Source organism: Macaca thibetana, chromosome 5 (genome assembly GCF_024542745.1).
Source record: "Macaca thibetana thibetana isolate TM-01 chromosome 5, ASM2454274v1, whole genome shotgun sequence".
NCBI classification, from domain to species: Eukaryota; Metazoa; Chordata; class Mammalia; order Primates; family Cercopithecidae; genus Macaca; species Macaca thibetana.
The window spans coordinates 61324876-61341072 of NC_065582.1; the positions used below are offsets into that span (position 1 = coordinate 61324876).

General features: G+C 41.2%; 1 long non-coding RNA gene across 7 annotated transcripts in view; it reads right to left on the minus strand.

The window, feature by feature from the left end:
* The window catches only part of LOC126955205 (uncharacterized), a 184756-nt gene that overhangs the window by 150743 nt on the left and 17816 nt on the right, over nt 1-16197 (minus strand). For 2 of the 7 annotated variants that reach the window (XR_007725843.1, XR_007725841.1), the window contains one exon: nt 14549-14602. The exons of the other annotated variants lie outside the window; for them this stretch is intronic. This is a non-coding gene — a long non-coding RNA (uncharacterized LOC126955205). The remainder of the gene's footprint in view (nt 1-14548; nt 14603-16197) is intronic. 7 annotated transcript variants of the gene reach the window in all.

Genomic DNA, 16197 nt, shown 5'->3' on the forward strand with positions numbered 1-16197 from the left:
ACGGAGTCTCGCTCTGTCGCCCAGGCTGGAGTGCAGTGGCCCGATCTCAGCTCACTGCAAGCTCCGCCTCCCGGGTTTACGCCATTCTCCTGGCTCAGCCTCCCGAGTAGCTGGGACTACAGGCGCCCGCTACCTCGCCCAGCTAGTTTTTTTGTATTTTTTTTAGTAGAGACGGGGTTTCGCCCGTGTTAGCCAGGATGGTCTCGATCTCCTGAGCTCGTGATCCGCCCGTCTCGGCCTCCCAAAGTGCTGGGATTACAGGCTTGAGCCACCGCGCCCGGCCGAAAATGAGGTTCTTACATCAGGGTTACTCTCATAACAATGAGGAGAAACTGGCATTGTCTCTCACGGTAAGGTTCCACTGGTGGATTATGGCAGCTCAGGAAGGGAGTCAGGATCAGAGTTTCAAACACAACCACCTAAGGAGCCCTCACTTAGAATTCCCATTATGGGTTTACCCCCTGGGTGGCCCATAAGGCTTCCACTACTTTCCCTTTAAACAAGCACTGTGGTTTTGTTCTTTGTTCATTCTAGAGACTCAGCTGAGAAAACAGACAGAGGCTAGACCATAGGTTCTCAAATTGTGATGTACTATGAATTCTCTAGTGTGGAGAATCATCATAACTGTAAGCTCCCAGGACACTGCCCTTTGTAGTGATGATGTCAAAACCTTATCTCACTTTACTGTCATATGCAACCTCTGGGAAGAAGTTTTCATTCCCATTTTAAATATGAAGAAACTGAAGCTAAAGAAGATTACGTCGCTTGACCAAGTCACTCCATGAATATGTGGTAAGACTGGTCTTACATGCAAGGCATCCAATGCCAGATCCTATGTGGTATCGACTCTGAGAGCACCACTCTGTTCACTTATAACCATAGGAGGTTCTGAATTCAGAAGAAAACGAGAGATTTTAAAAGTGATTTGAGGAAACTGCTTCCAAATCTAAGCTGTATTCTTATTAAACACAACACACACACACACACACACACACACACACACACACACAGCTATTCTGCACCTTTTAAAGCTAGTATGGCAGTTATTCAAGCAAAATGGAAAATTTTTTTAATTCTACAGCATTTCAAAGAATATTAAATTACCCAAAAAAGTGAGAATTATTTCTCCAGGGCACAGAATTATTTATATAGCTACCACAACTTTTAAAACAATGTTGATGTACAATGACATTTGTTCCACTAAAAAAAAAAAATCTCTCCCAGCCTTTTCAGGTTCATTGTTCCTTGATTAGTTGATCCAAACTAAGCATTCCAGACACATTGTTGTACAATAGTTCCATTCTGTATTCCAAGATACTTACATGGTATGACACACTTGAGCTATGTTTGCCTATGGTAGTTAGGTTTAGAACCACTTTGGAACACACACAGACCTATAATCCAGCCAGTGTTCCAATTAGACTTTTTCAGAACTCCCCACCCCTCTGTACTCCTCTCAAATCTGTTTTTGCTGGCCAGGCATGGTGGCTCAAGCCTGTAATCCCAGCACTTTGGGAGGCTGAGGTGGGTGGATCACTTGAGGTCAGGAGTTCAAGACCAGCCTGGACAACATGGTGAAATCCTGTTTCTACTAAAAATACAAAATTAGCTGGGAGTGGTGGCGCACGCCTGTAATTCCAGCTACTCCAGAGGCTTAGGCAGGAGAATCACTTGAACCTGGGAGGCGGAGGTTGCAGTGAGCCGAGGCCACGCCACTGCACTTCAGCCTAGGTGACCAAAAAAAAAAAAAAAACAAAACAAAACACCAAACTATCTGTACGTATCTGTGAAATTCACATGTATATATCTTTAAGAAATCACATATTGGAATTTGGTGTTTTTGAAACTGCTCATTATGACCATTTGTCCATATAAACAAAATGCAGCTTTCAAGGCTTCTCGGTGACATATCTCTTAGGAATTGACAAAAAGGCTTTAGAATAGATATTTGGCTGTAATCCCAACACTTTGGGAGGCTGAGGTAGGAGGATCACTTGCCTCCAGGAGTTCAAGACCAGCCTGGGCAACATGGTGAGACCCCCATGTCCACAAAAAAATCAAAAATCATTTAAGCATAGTGGCACATGCCTGTAGTCCCAGCTACTCAGGAGGCTGAGGTGGGAAGATTGCTTGAGTCCCGGAGGTTGACGCTGCAGTGAGGTGTGTTCACACCACTGCAGTCAGCCTGGGTGACAGAGTGAGACAAGAAGAAATGAAGGAAGGAGGGAGGGAGGGAAGGAAGGAAAGAGGGAGGGAAGGAGGGAGAGAAGGAGGAGGCAGAGAGAGAAAGACAAAATGAAAAAGAAAGGAAGGGAGGGAGGAATGAAGGGAAGGGAAAGGAAGGGAAGAGAAGGGAAGGGAACGGAAGGGGAGGGGAGGGGAGGGGAGGTAGGGGAGGGGAGGGGAGGTAGGGGAGGGGAGGGGAGGTAGGGGAGGGGAGGGGAGGGGAGGGAGGGGAGGGGAGGGGAGGGGGGGGGGGGGGGGGGGAGGGGGGGGAGGGAAGCAAGGAAGGAAAAATATGGTTGTGAAGTATCTTCCCAGACCTTCAACCTCTCTTTCAAACCATAGTGATGGCTGAGCTTATGGATGAAATGATCAATTTAGAGAAAAATAACTGTTTAATCTTCTTTGCTGGTTAAAAAGACAAGAAAATATTTCCCCCTTGAAGAGTCTGATTTATGAAAGATGAAGAATATATCAATCCAGAAACAGCAATGGCAGGAATAATTTGTCAGTACTTTAGAATGCTTTGTCAAACCCACCATGGGCTTTCACTCTTTGTAGTTAGGAAGTCCCAGAAGCTTCATGGTGCAGCAAAAGGGCTTTTGACTTATTCCAGCTTACCCACTAACAGGCTATGAGAACTTGTCAAAGTTACCCCTTGCTTTTGGCCTCAATTTCTATATCTGTAAAATAAGGAGGCTAACAGACTAGGTGATCTGTAAGATTCCTTTTATCCATGACTTTCTCTAAGATATGTATCTCTATCTGCAGTCATCTGAAGCAAAGGGGTGAAGAATCTGAGTACTATTGTCAGACTGCTGGGGTACAAATCCTATCCTTGGTCACTACAGCCATATGAAATGGAGGAAGATACATGACCTCTCTGTTCTCCGTTTCTTCATCTGCAGAAAGGTTATGATGATAACAGTAACTCTTTGACAGGGTTATTGCAAGAAAAAAGAGAAATGTATCAACTGCTTGGCACCATGCCTGGCATATAGCAAGCACTTGATAAACGTAGTGATTATTAACTTAAATGAGGTCAATTTTCAAAAACAGTAAATGTATCCCAAGCACACTTAGAGAACCACTTTCTGTACATATGTGCTCAAGTATGTCCTGAGGCAGCCAGGAAATGGCCTTAGACTTTTAAAGGCAGAGTTTACAAACTGATAATCCACAAGTTATATGCCCCATGAGTACATTTTCTCTGTATGAATGGTGTTATTGTTGTTGTTTAATGAATCAGTTGCCAAAATCTAAAAATCAGAGTTTCACATTCTGGCTTCAATGGAAAATTGGCGTATCTGGCAACAGCGGACCTGCATTCCTGCATAGCACCAGTGACTAGAGTTTCCCCTTAATGTTCCCGTCACTCCCTGCTGTCTCCCAAGCAGCCTGCTTTACTCATTGACACAGCAAGCCTTACCCCTCTAGGTATTTCGGTTTTGATTCCTGTACTATACAAGGGGATGAGGACAACTGTTCTCCATTAAAGAAAATCCACTCTTTTCCCACCACACGCACAGTCCAAGAAAAAATTATCACAGAGGAAAATGGAACTGAAATATAGAGTAAGTGGGAGACCTAATTACATTATTTGACCTGTGAATCCAGCTTGGCCTGAACTCCTTCTATCTTTAGATTTTCCAGTTAAATCAGTCATTGAATTTCCATTTTAACTGAGGGAGCTTTATTTGTTTTTTTGTCCCTTGCAACCAAAAGACATAACCAATTCCACGACAAGGGTGGCCAAGTCATCCTTGTTTTATGACTGAAAATATCATATCCCTGGAAACCTCTCAGTCCCAGGTAAACTGGGATGGTTGGCTGTCCCATTCATGGCAAAGTTGTGGTTCAAAGTCAGTAGCAGTCAGCAAAGCCAATGCTTTCTACCTCTCCATATTGCTCATTTTCATTTCCAAAATTTATTATCAGATTATCAAAATATGAACCAAATCTTGGTTTCTAATACCATTCTTCTATAAAATGAACCAAGGTTCCTTGGAGAAACAGCTTATTCTAGCACTAGAGCAGAAAATACGTAAGATAAGCCTAGAGCATCTTGTATTGTAGTGTTAGAAAGCAAGGAAGTGCTCAAAAAATAAAACAATGGGGCACATGAAAGAGACACAAGAGCCAACTGAAAGAGGCCTCAATGGCCAAAGCTGGAACAATCTGAGCAACAAAATAAAAAACATAATATTGAGTTATAACCCAAAGCATAATAAAGATCCAAAAGTCCATTCTGATGTAAATAAGTGGTTGAATAAATAAATAGGAGAAGGGACAAATCTCCCTTACAGAACAGTTCTAATAATTTATGTAAATACTCTCCTTTCCAAGAGGCAGAACTTGACTTTCCACCCACTTACCCTCTTTAGGGTATTCTGGTAGGCATAGTGACTTGCTTCCAAACAGCAGAGTATGGAAAGGGATGAAAAAGTAACTTTATAGTATAGAAACCTGACTACCTTTCCCAGGTGATCAAAGCTAACATCAATACGATGTACCATGTGGATAGTATGTAACCTTAATATGACGTGATAGTATGTAACCTTAATATGATGTGGTGTGTGTGTAATCGGACCACAGATGTGTAGTGCACCCTCCTCGCAAAAATCTGTGACTTCCATCTAACCATGAGAAACATATTGAAGAAGCCCAAAGCGAGGAACATTCTACAGAAAACCTGATCAGTACTTCCCAAAACTGATAAAGTCATCGAAGACAAGAAAAGTTTGAGAAACTGTCATAGACCAAAAGAGGCTACAGAGACATGATGTCTTAGTTCATTTGTGCTGCCAAAACAGAATATCCTAGGCTAGAGAATATCCTAGGCTAGGTAATTTATGATGAACAAAAATTTATTGGCTTACAATTCCGAAGGCTGGGAAGTAAAATGTCAAGGTGCTAGCATCTGGTGAGGGCCTTCTTGCCATATCATAACATGGTGGAAGGGGTCACATGGCAGAAGGACAAAGAGACGGCAAGAGAGAGCAAGAGGGGGCCTATTCCTGCGACAACATCATTGGTCCACTTATGAGGGCAGAGCCCTCATGACCTAATCACCTCTTAAAAGCCCCACCTCCCAACACCATCACAATGGCAATTACATTTCAACATGAGTTTTGGAGGGGCAAACATTCTAACCATTGCACATGATGATGAAATATAATGTGATGTCCTGCATGGGACCCTAGAGCAATAACAATAAAAAAGGACACTAAAGAAAAACTGGTACTGGCTGGGCGCAGTGGCTCAAGCCTGTAATCCCAGCACTTTGGGAGGCCTAGACGGGCAGATCACGAGGTCAGGAGATCGAGACCATCCTGGCTAACACAGTGAAACCCCGTCTCTACTAAAAAATACAAAAAAAAAACTAGCCAGGCGAGGTGGCGGGCGCCTGTAGTCCCAGCTACTCGGTCGGGAGGTTGAGGCAGGAGAATGACGTGAACTCAGGAGGCGGAGCTTGCAGTGAGCTGAGATCCGGCCACTGCACTCCAGCCTGGGCGACAGAGCAAGACTCCATCTCAAAAAAAAAAAAAAAAAAAACAGAAAAACTGGTGAAATTGGAATGAAGTATTAATTGTAGTTATTATTAATAATGTACTGATGTTGGTTTCTAACTTGCCACAAATGTAGATAGTGATGTGGAATGACAACAATAGAGGCAAGTGGTGAGGGTATAAGGAAGTTCTCTGAACTGTCTTTGAAGCTTTTCTAGAAATCTAAAACTATTCTAAAATTTAAAAATGTATTTAAAAAATAATAATTGATCAGTTCCTATTCTAAAGGAAAGCCCCACTGTGAAGAATGACACGGCTTCATCAATTTCAAAAGCTTATAAAAAATTACACTTTAGAAAAAGGTTTTATGTGTTTTGTACATTTCCTATATAAAGTAACAAGCATCCCAGTGTCATGTGTCTGGACACGTTTTTCCAACATTGCAAGTTAGTTGTACCATAAGATTTGATTGACCTACTTAGAATTTTGGTTCTTCCAATCGTTCATTAAACTTACAAACTAAATTAATGCTTGTTCTTACATGTCTTGGCAGAACAAATTAATACTATCTAAGCAAATTAATAACCTTGGCTCCTAACTCCTCTGATTTTGGCAGGTTGTACCTTCAGATTCTAAAGCCTGTACACAGGGGAATCTTTGGGTAAGGATACACTCTCCTATCAACACACATACGAAGTTATCCTTAATTAGTGTTAGAAGAATGCCCCAGAGGAGGACCTGACCTCCTCATACCTTCTTGTCAAGCAATAAGAAGCTGGCTCAGTGCCCTTGTAAGAAACTCAGACAGAAACACAAATACAAATCCTCACGGTAAGGAAGTAACTTCTTCACTCAACAACACTTTTCTTAACACCTGAGCTAAGAATACAGAAATGCCAGACACTGAAGGATTTCCATTCCTACTTCAAGGGCAAAATAGCAACATGTTGTTAAATAGGAGATGTAGAGATATTAAGCAGATGAAATTGAGGAGTTCTTGAAATACACAATTGGGTATTCAACCAGCACATCAGAAGTGGTAAGTACTAGGAGTATAAATATGCATTTCATGAACACTGATCCCGTGCCTCCCACTGAAAGCCTCTTCTGGGTTCTGCAGAGGATGCAAAAATGATTAAGACACAGTTCATGCCCTCAAGGCATCATGCTATCTTAGCCTGGTGACTAGGATAAAGGAAGTACACAAATAGTTACAACCACAAAGTAGAAGTTAATATATGCCCCAAGAAAAGTACAAAGTGTTCCTAGAGGTTGAAGAGGAAGACATTAAATTCAGTTAAGGACAGGGAAGCAGACAGCACTTTGAGATAGCCTTAAATTGTGGTACAAACTACACAGGCTTGAAAGGGGGTATACAGGCACAGGGACGGCCTCAGCAAAATCACCCAAGTTTTCCTGTTTACCTAGGGTACACGTAAATAAGTCTTGGGCTATGTGGCTTTTAAAAGGAGTCAAGATAGATGTTAGGTCTAGGGGAGAGAGTGGGATGAGAAGCATGGTGTTTATGTGCCTTTAATACATCTCTCCTCAGATTTCTTATCAATTGTAAGGGGAAACATAGTAATTGTACTGTGGAGAAACCAGACAATGCCATAATCAAATGATCAACATTAACACAGCCAATGAAATGCAGGCAGCCAGCATGTGACTCCAAATGCAACACCCTGAAAAAGATATAACATCCCTTTTGTAGTTTTCTAGCCAGATGTGTATTACCTGAAACTCAAAAGAAAACATCACACAAACTCAAACTGAGAAATATAAAATAACTAACCTGGTGTGGTGGCTCATGTCTGTAATCTGAACACTTTGAGAAGCTGAGGCAGAAGGATCGCTTAAGCCCAGAAGTTTGAGACCCACCTGAGCAACAAATAGAGAGCCTGTCTTCACAGAAAACGTAAAAATCATGGTGGCACATGCCTGTAGTCCCTACCTAGGGTACATGTAAATAAGTCTTGGGCAGTGTGGCTTTAAACATGTTCCTAGGTAAACAGGAACTACTGGGGAGGCTAAGGCAGGAGGATCACTTGAGCTCAGGAAGTTGAGGCCACAGTGAGTCCTATTTGCAACGCTGCACTCCAGCCTGGGTGACAAAGAAAGACTATCTCAAAAATAGTAATTAAAATAAAATAAAATAACTGGCCCTTGTTCTTCAAATATGTCAGTGTCATAAAAGACTTAAAAAAAAAAAAAAGATGAGTTCATCCAAACTAAAGAGATAGCATAACTAAACATAATGGCATCATCTTGGACTGCATTCTGAGCTGGAGGAGGGAAATACTAGAAAGGACAATATTGGACTGTAGGGATTTTTCTTAAATATTGTACCCATATAAATGTCCTGAATTTAATAATCGTACTGTGGTTACACAGAGAATATCCTTGTTTCTGGGAAAGACACACTGAAGAATTACTGTTGACTGGGCATGGTGGCGTAGGCCTATAATCCCAGCACTTTTGGAGGATGAGGCGGGTAGATCGCTTGAGCCTGGAAGTTCAAGACCAGCCCGGACAACATGGCAAAATCCCATCTCTAAAAAAAAATACAGAAATTAGTGGGTGTGGTGGTGGCACGCACCTATGGTCCCAGCTACTTGGGAGGCTGAAGTGGAAGGATGGCTTGGGCCTGGGAGGTGTGAGCTGAGATCCCACCACTGCACTCCAGCCTGGGTGACAGAGCAAGATTCTGTATTTTAAAAAAGGAAAAAAAAAAAAAGGAATTACTGTAAATGTGTGTGATGTATGCCACTTACTCTCAAATTACTCAGAAAAAATAATATGTGTATATGGAAAGAGAAAATGATAATAAAACAAAACAACTATGGCAAAGAGTTAAAAATCGGAGAATATGAGTAAAGGGTACGTGCGGTCAGGAGAAATTCTTGACATCATCTTGATACCATTCTTGTACATTTTCTGTAGTTTGAAGTTATTATGAAATAAAACCTTTTTTAAAAAAAACAAAGATGCTAGAAAGCATTAAAATCAAAATTACTTTCAGGTAGGAAAGTAACCAAGTTCTATTAAGGTATAAGTATTTTTCCATGACTGTAAATTACTACTTATATAGTACTTCAAATTTTAAAATATTCTTTTTCACTTAATATTATTTAATTTAAATATTTCCATGTATCCACTTGGTCACATATCAATCCCATTTAGTAACTATATAGTTCTCTATCATTTCAGCATCTTCCACTATTGAACATTTCCATTATTTCCAGTTTTCACAATTATAATGTCACTGCTATGAATATATTCATAACTTTATATCTTTTGGGACTATTTCCTAGGGATTTTGGAATAATTCTGTAGAACAAGATCTAAAAGGAGGACTGTACTCTGTTTTAGGTATTAAAATTATATGGATTGAGATCCACTCATGCCAGAGGAAATTTTCCATGTTTGTGAATATGAAGTTAGTCTCAAAAATTAATCATCAGCACATTGGTACCATTGCCAGACCGCAGTGAGCTCTCTCTCTCTCTTTCTCTCTCTCTCTCTCACACACACACACACACACACACACACTCACCATTCACCAAGCCCAAGGAGCAAACCAAACAGGAAAAGAGGAAGATGCTCAGGGGCAGGGCTGACAGATGATTGCCAGAAGACTATTGCCAACTCAGCTGGAAAGCTTTATCCAGTTAAAACAAAACACAGCAGATCAAATTTGCCCATGTTCAGATGCACTGGTTTCAGTAAATATGTCTTATTCTGTGTGTGTGTGTGTGTGTGTGTGTGTGTGTGTGTGTGTGTGTGTGTGTGTGTTTGATATGGAGTCTTGCTCTGTTGCCCAGGCTGGAGTACAGTGGCATGATCTTGGCTCACTGCAACCTCCGCTCCCAGGTTCAAGTGATCCTCCTGCCTCAGACCTCCTAATAGCTGAGATTACAGGCACACATCGCCTTGCCCAGCTAATTTTTGTATTTTTAGTAGAGATGGGGTTTCACCATGTTGGCCAGGCTGGTCTCGAACTCCTGACCTCAGGTGATCCACCCACCTCGGCCTCCCAAAGTGCTGGGATTACAGGCATGAGCCACCGCACCCAGCCATATGTCTTATTCTTAGAGCTTCCAAGATTTTAATATAGAAACTGCTCAGTTAAAAAAAAAAAAAAAAGACATGTACTCTGATTATAGATGTGTCTGGGGAGCTTTGAGCATTAAATGACTAAAGAAAAATTTCATATGTAATGATAATTATGTCAGGCTAAAGACCAACTTGAATTAATGTTTGTAAACAAGGAACAGCAATTAGCAATTTCAGTAATTAGGAACTGGCTTGTAAAGGATAAGAAGAAGAGCATGGGACTGTGAAAACCCTGTTTCTGTCTTTAAGGAAGTACACAGACACACTAAGGTGTGTCTCTGTTGGGAACTATAAACTGTGTGAATATATAGGAAATGTAAGCACTTGAATTATTACCAGTGCACATGAATGGGCAAGGCAAAGTTTTCAAAGAGATGCCTAGCACAAGAGAACATTCAGGAGTAATGGAAATGATCTATATCTTGGCTCTGGAGTTGGTTATGTGTATACATGCTTTTGCCGAAACTCTCAGACTTTTCACTTAAGATCTGTAAATCTTTCTCCAAGGTATTCCATTGAAAAGTACGGCAGAAGCACACCAAGTTGGGCAGCAGCAGACCTGTTCTATCACTAACTAGTTCTGTGAGTTTAAGCAAATCATGTAACTTCAGTTTCCTCATTTGAAAAACAAGGAGATTATGATAAATGATTTCCTAGTTCCCTGCCAGCTTTAAGAGTCTCAATGACAAATTTTTTTAAATAGTAATGGTTTTATGGAAATTATTAATCTGATTTAGGACTTTGGCAATTTTAAAAGTTTGCTTTATATTAAGTAATACGTGGAAACATTATAATTATAAAAAGAAATTCAAATGATATAGATAAGGTCAAAGTTTTCCCTGGCACCCTTCCCGTAATCCTAGAGGAAACCTGTCTTACCAGCGTGCAGTGTATTCTTGTAGGTTTCTTTGTTGTTATTGCTGGAGAGGTATTATAGCTCTGTGGCTCTTAGCCTTAGCTTTAGTCTCTGTGACTCTTTAGTCTTAAAGACTGAGGAGTAATTCTGCCCAGATCCAGAACCCAGTGAAATCATTCGCCAGTGTAGAACCCTGCTGAAGTCATCCAAACTCCCTATGCTTCAGTTCTGAACTATAAACAGCATCAAAAATGGCAACCACTAAGGAGGTTGTTGTGCCAATTAGATATGGTACACACAAAACACAGAACAGGCCGGGAGCGGTGGCTCACGCCTGTAATCCCAGCACTTTGGGAGGCCGAGGCGGGTGGGTGACGAGGTCAGGAGATCAAGACCATCCTGGCAAACACGGTGAAACCTTGTCTCTACTGAAAATACAAAAAAATTAGCCAGGTGTGGTGGCAGGCGCCTGTAGTCCCAGCTTCTAGGGAGGCTGAGGCAGGAGAATGGCGTTAACCCAGGAGGTGGCGGAGCTTGCAGTGAGCGGAGATCACGCCACTGCACTCCAGCCTAGGCGAAAGAGTGAGACTCTGTCTCAAAAAAAAAAAAACACAGAACAGAGCCTGGCAACTAGGAAGTATCAGTTATTACTGATAAACTTTTAGCTATTTTATAATAAAATATCTATACTTACTTCTTCCCCAATTCATTTGAAGAATAAGTAATTTAAACACATATCCTAACTCAAGAAAGTCACTCAAAGAGCAACATGAAATACAAATGCACTCAGGAAAATAGATCTCTTCTCTTGGAATATTTAATCATTGATCTTGAGACCAAAGTCGTCTTTAATATCATCTGATACACCTTGCAGATGAGGGAAGTTAGGCTCATCAGGTTATGTTATTAACATTTCAGATTTTTATTTAATATGGAAAGTATTTAGTAGGTGGGGGGAGGGATGAAAAATAAAATTCAAGAGAGAGATGTCCAGCCTCTACAGTTTTGTCCCATCACTGAAAATCATTAAGCAGTCATGAAACCTAGGGACCCGAGCACACCGAGAGCATAACATGGCTAAACATACTGTGATGAATATCTGAGCTTTGTTTTTAACTTACGAATGAGCGTTCAATGTGCTTGCTTTATTTTCATTTAGCATTTATTCTATAACAGATTTTCCTTTCTTAATTAAGAATCCTTTAATCAAGGAGGCCGAGACAGGAGAATCGCTTGAACCTGGGAGGCAGAGGTTGCAGTGAGCCGAGATCGCGCCACTGCACTCCAGCCTGGACGACAGAGCAAGACTGTGTCTCAAAAAAAAAAAAAAAAAAAATCCTTTAATCAAGGCGGGGGAAAAGCCTGCCTGGTTACATTTGGATTTTACTATTTTCTTGAGACAGAAAGACACAGAGACTAAAGTTTCAAATGAGAAAGAATAAAGTATCACATTTTCTTCCACTTGAGCCTAATCAAGTTTTTACCTTTACACACAGTGATAAGAACCTGTGCCAAAGGTTCTTGATTCTGTCTACGTGAAAGGGCTATACCTGACAGCCACTTAGTCCACAAGTCAATAGCCTTCAATAATGAAAAGTCAAGGGCCCTGACTCTGGGTTTGCACCATTCCTGCACTGCTCCAGGACAGATGCTCCCTCTGCTGGGGTTGCCCCTACTCTGGCAGATGATCTGTTTGCTCCCATGACAACCCACCGTGCAGAGAGCACACCCATGCAGTGCCCTGTTGGAGATGAGAGAGACGAAGGGCAGAGTGAAAGGCCGGGGCTTGACCTTTAACCAGACCCAAGTGTTTCCCTGGCCTTCTTGGCTGAATGCCGTTATCAACACATTTCCAAGAGCAACAGCTGGCCTCGAGGAGCAGTGAACTATGGCCCTTATGTGATTTAAAGATCCCTCTGCCCCACACTTCACCTCACTTTCCTTTTAAACTGTCTGATACACTGTATTTGAGACTTATTCCTTTAGTTTAACAAACATCTTAAGATATAAATGTCCTTGGGACCATTTGCTAATGCAGTAAGATCCATCAGTCATTCCTTCTATGGCATGAATTTGTTTCATCCATCCCTTTCTTTCTACCAGCTAAGATTATCAAATCTAAAGGAAGAGAGTTGGGTTATGCTTTATTGTTCTTATTTTATCTTTTGACTCAAAAGATGAACTTACGAGGGAAGGAAGGGTGATTTGGGAGAACGGGGCCCTGCTGGGAAGAGTGGGGAGGTGAGTAAAAAGGGTGGGCTTCTGGCAGATAGCAGGAGGGCCTGGATCAATCTGGGTGAGTGGGGAATCCAGCAAGGAAGCATACATCTAAAACAAACCCCATTATTTCACAACTATGGGACTAGCCTACTTCAGGGAATATCACTCCAGATCTTGGCCATGACCTAGAGTTGCATAAAATCTGCTTATCTTTCAAATTAATACCACAGTGATTGATGAGACAGCATTTTTTCAGTAAACTGAATTTAAAACCCAGTGATCACATGAAAAAAAGCGTAACAAAAAATTACACACACACACACACACACACACACCCCGTCATGTACAAATTATAATTTAGATAAGGAATAGAATTCCCAATTACAAAGTGAAGGCTGTGGCAGTATTATGTATGATGACCTTGATAGAGAAGATTATCTTCCCACATTGGCCTGCCACCCTGTCCTACATTTTGTATAGCCATGGCCATGCCGTATTTAGGATAGAATAAAGACAAAGGCCTACACAACCGTTGATCCCCCGAAGATGGAACGACTGGCCACTTTTCCTCAAAAGTGTGCTAAGCACATGTGTGAGCTGGTAGCTATGGACTGCCTTCAAATAAACAACTGTTTCCAAATCTGCCTGGATTGTAAAAATCACCCAAGGTGCCTGTTTAAACCAAGCCATTCCTCAGAATTCTGATTCAATAGGCCTGGAAAGGCCCCAGGAAAGTGTGTTTTTCATCAACACTTCAGATTACTTTTGTAATCAGGCAAATGCTGTAAATACCAAGATAAGACGTCTACAATTTCAGGAAAACTAGAAAGGGAGAGAGGCCAGAGGGAGTCATTTCTTTCTTGAGCTTGGAAATATGCAATGCTGCCCCGTTTAGAGGATAGAGTATGATTTCAGGCCCAATTCATTGCCCGTCTTGAGCTAAGAACTTTCCATGATGTCAACAGAACGTAAGAATTCCAGATAAAGAGGGAATTCAGCTCTTACGTATGAAGGCCTATTAATATCCATAAACTCACTAACTTTTTGGAAATATGCAATTAAGATCTAGTGTTGGCCAGGCACAGTAGCTCACACTTGCAATCCTAGCACTTTGTGAGGCCGAGGCAGGCAGATTACTTAAGGCCAGGAGTTCAAAACCAACCTGGCCAACATGGCAAAACACCAGCTCTACTAAAAAAAAAAAAAAAAAAAAAAAAAAAAAAAAAAAAAAAAAAAAAGCCAGATGTGCTGGCACACACCTGTAATCGCAGCTACTCGAGAGGCAAGAACTGCTTGAATCGGGGGGGGCAGATGTTGCAGTGAGCCGAGATCATGCCACTGCACTCCAGCCTAGATGATAGAGCAAGACTCCATCTCAAAAAAAAAAAAAAAAAAAAAAATCTAGTGTCGTGCAGCTTATTGTGATATTCCTTGATATGCTGGTGGTAAAGGCCCCACCACTGACAAAAAAAGATGAATGTTGATACTATAATGGTGCAGTCAGAGTTCTGAGATAATAAACTAAAGCTGGTTAACACAGCAAGTTAAAATGTGGGTAGTGCCCAGAGCTAGTTTAAAGTACAATACACAAATGGAACACAACTTTTCACAAGAATTCCTTTACCACAGAGCTGTATTCGGAGCCCCATTCAGTAGCCTCCTCATACATGGCCTAGGCCTGAAAGGGAACACAGGAAAATAAAAACAGTAATTATATGGAGCGATAGGATTGTAAGTGAAGCTTTTCTATATTTATTTTCTGTATTGTTATTTTAATATGAATGAGTGCAATAAATAAGAAATCAGCAGTTGTTAATGCATTACTTGCTATTCACTCATGACTATTTTGTCAAAAAGCAAATGGAAGTATTTCTTAATGACAATTGAGCCAGTTTACTAATGCTTCTATTCATGAAGACATTATATTCCATCAACACATTTTTCTGTCATAAACTTCATTTTCAGACATGAAAACAATATAAGAGGCACTGAGAATCATGTCCCAATTTTGGAAAAAGCATTTCATACAGTATGAAAAGAGTTCAATGTTTATTAAAATAGCACTGGACATTCTGGAAAACTTAAAATATGCCACAGAAGCCTCTATGGTAAAGAGAAGGGAGAAGTTAGGGTTGAGAGGGTGAGGAAGTAAGAGCAGGGTAGAAGAGGCCAGCAGCCCAGGAATTTCCTTGGTACAGGTAGGCTGTGGTCTTTTTCACTGCCTAAGGCTAGGGCCAGAGCCTCCAGGAAAGGCATTGTGGTTAGTTCCAGGCACCCCAGGACAGAAAGGCTCTCTGGTGGAAATAGAAATGTACACTGGAACCATTGCTTCTGGGCCTCATGGTCCTTTCATGCTTTGATAGAGGGAAGGGGTAGAACAACTGTCTAATGGTGGGACTGGGAGAATGATCACAAAAAGGATGCCAGGCTCCTGAAAGTGGAGTGGGAACGGCTGATATCAGAGTGAGGGGCTAAGACCAGCCCTGTGATGGTTGGAGGAATCCTGGCTAAGTGAGGGAAAAGGAAAAGATAAAAGCCCCAAGGAGAAACCACGAGGACTTGCAGCCCCACTGCTCTGTAGCTGATTGCAGGCAGTCAGACACCCAAACAGACAGACAGACTAAGGCTGTTCTCAGGCATCATGGCTGAGCTCAGGCTACCCTGCTTTGCATATCTCATGAGCATTTTTGTGTTTGACCACAGCTGACTAAAGTGTCTTTGCTTTCAGAGGATTTGCTAATAGAGATACAACTGCAAGAGAAAGGCAGATACTCCAGTCCAGGCCAATAGGAAAAGCTGAACTTTCACCTTTCTCTCAGAGTTTATGATGAGGTTTGGAATTCAGACATATGTTCAGAAGACTTTTTCTTTCTTTTTTCACTTGACTTTCCAAAGGATGGCAAGGACCTTAGATGACAATTTTCAAACTAATATTTTCACCAAAAAGGATTAAATAAAAAACAACTAGTAATCTTTCTTTTTATATTTTGGTTTACAGTTTAGTATTCTCCTTCATGTGGAGCATGACCAGTTTTATACTTTACTGGAAAAAAAACAAAATATGTTTTAATTTTATAATTTACTTTCCCAAAAGCCCATCAGATTTCTCCAAATACTCATCTAGAATATATCCTTCAATTTTTCATGAGACTCTGGACATCAACGGGTAAGACTGTTCCATGACATCATGACACCTTAGCCCAAATACCCTCTCCTGTGGTTCTATTTCCTTCTACAGTCATGTGCTGCCACATCATGTTTCAGTAAAACAAC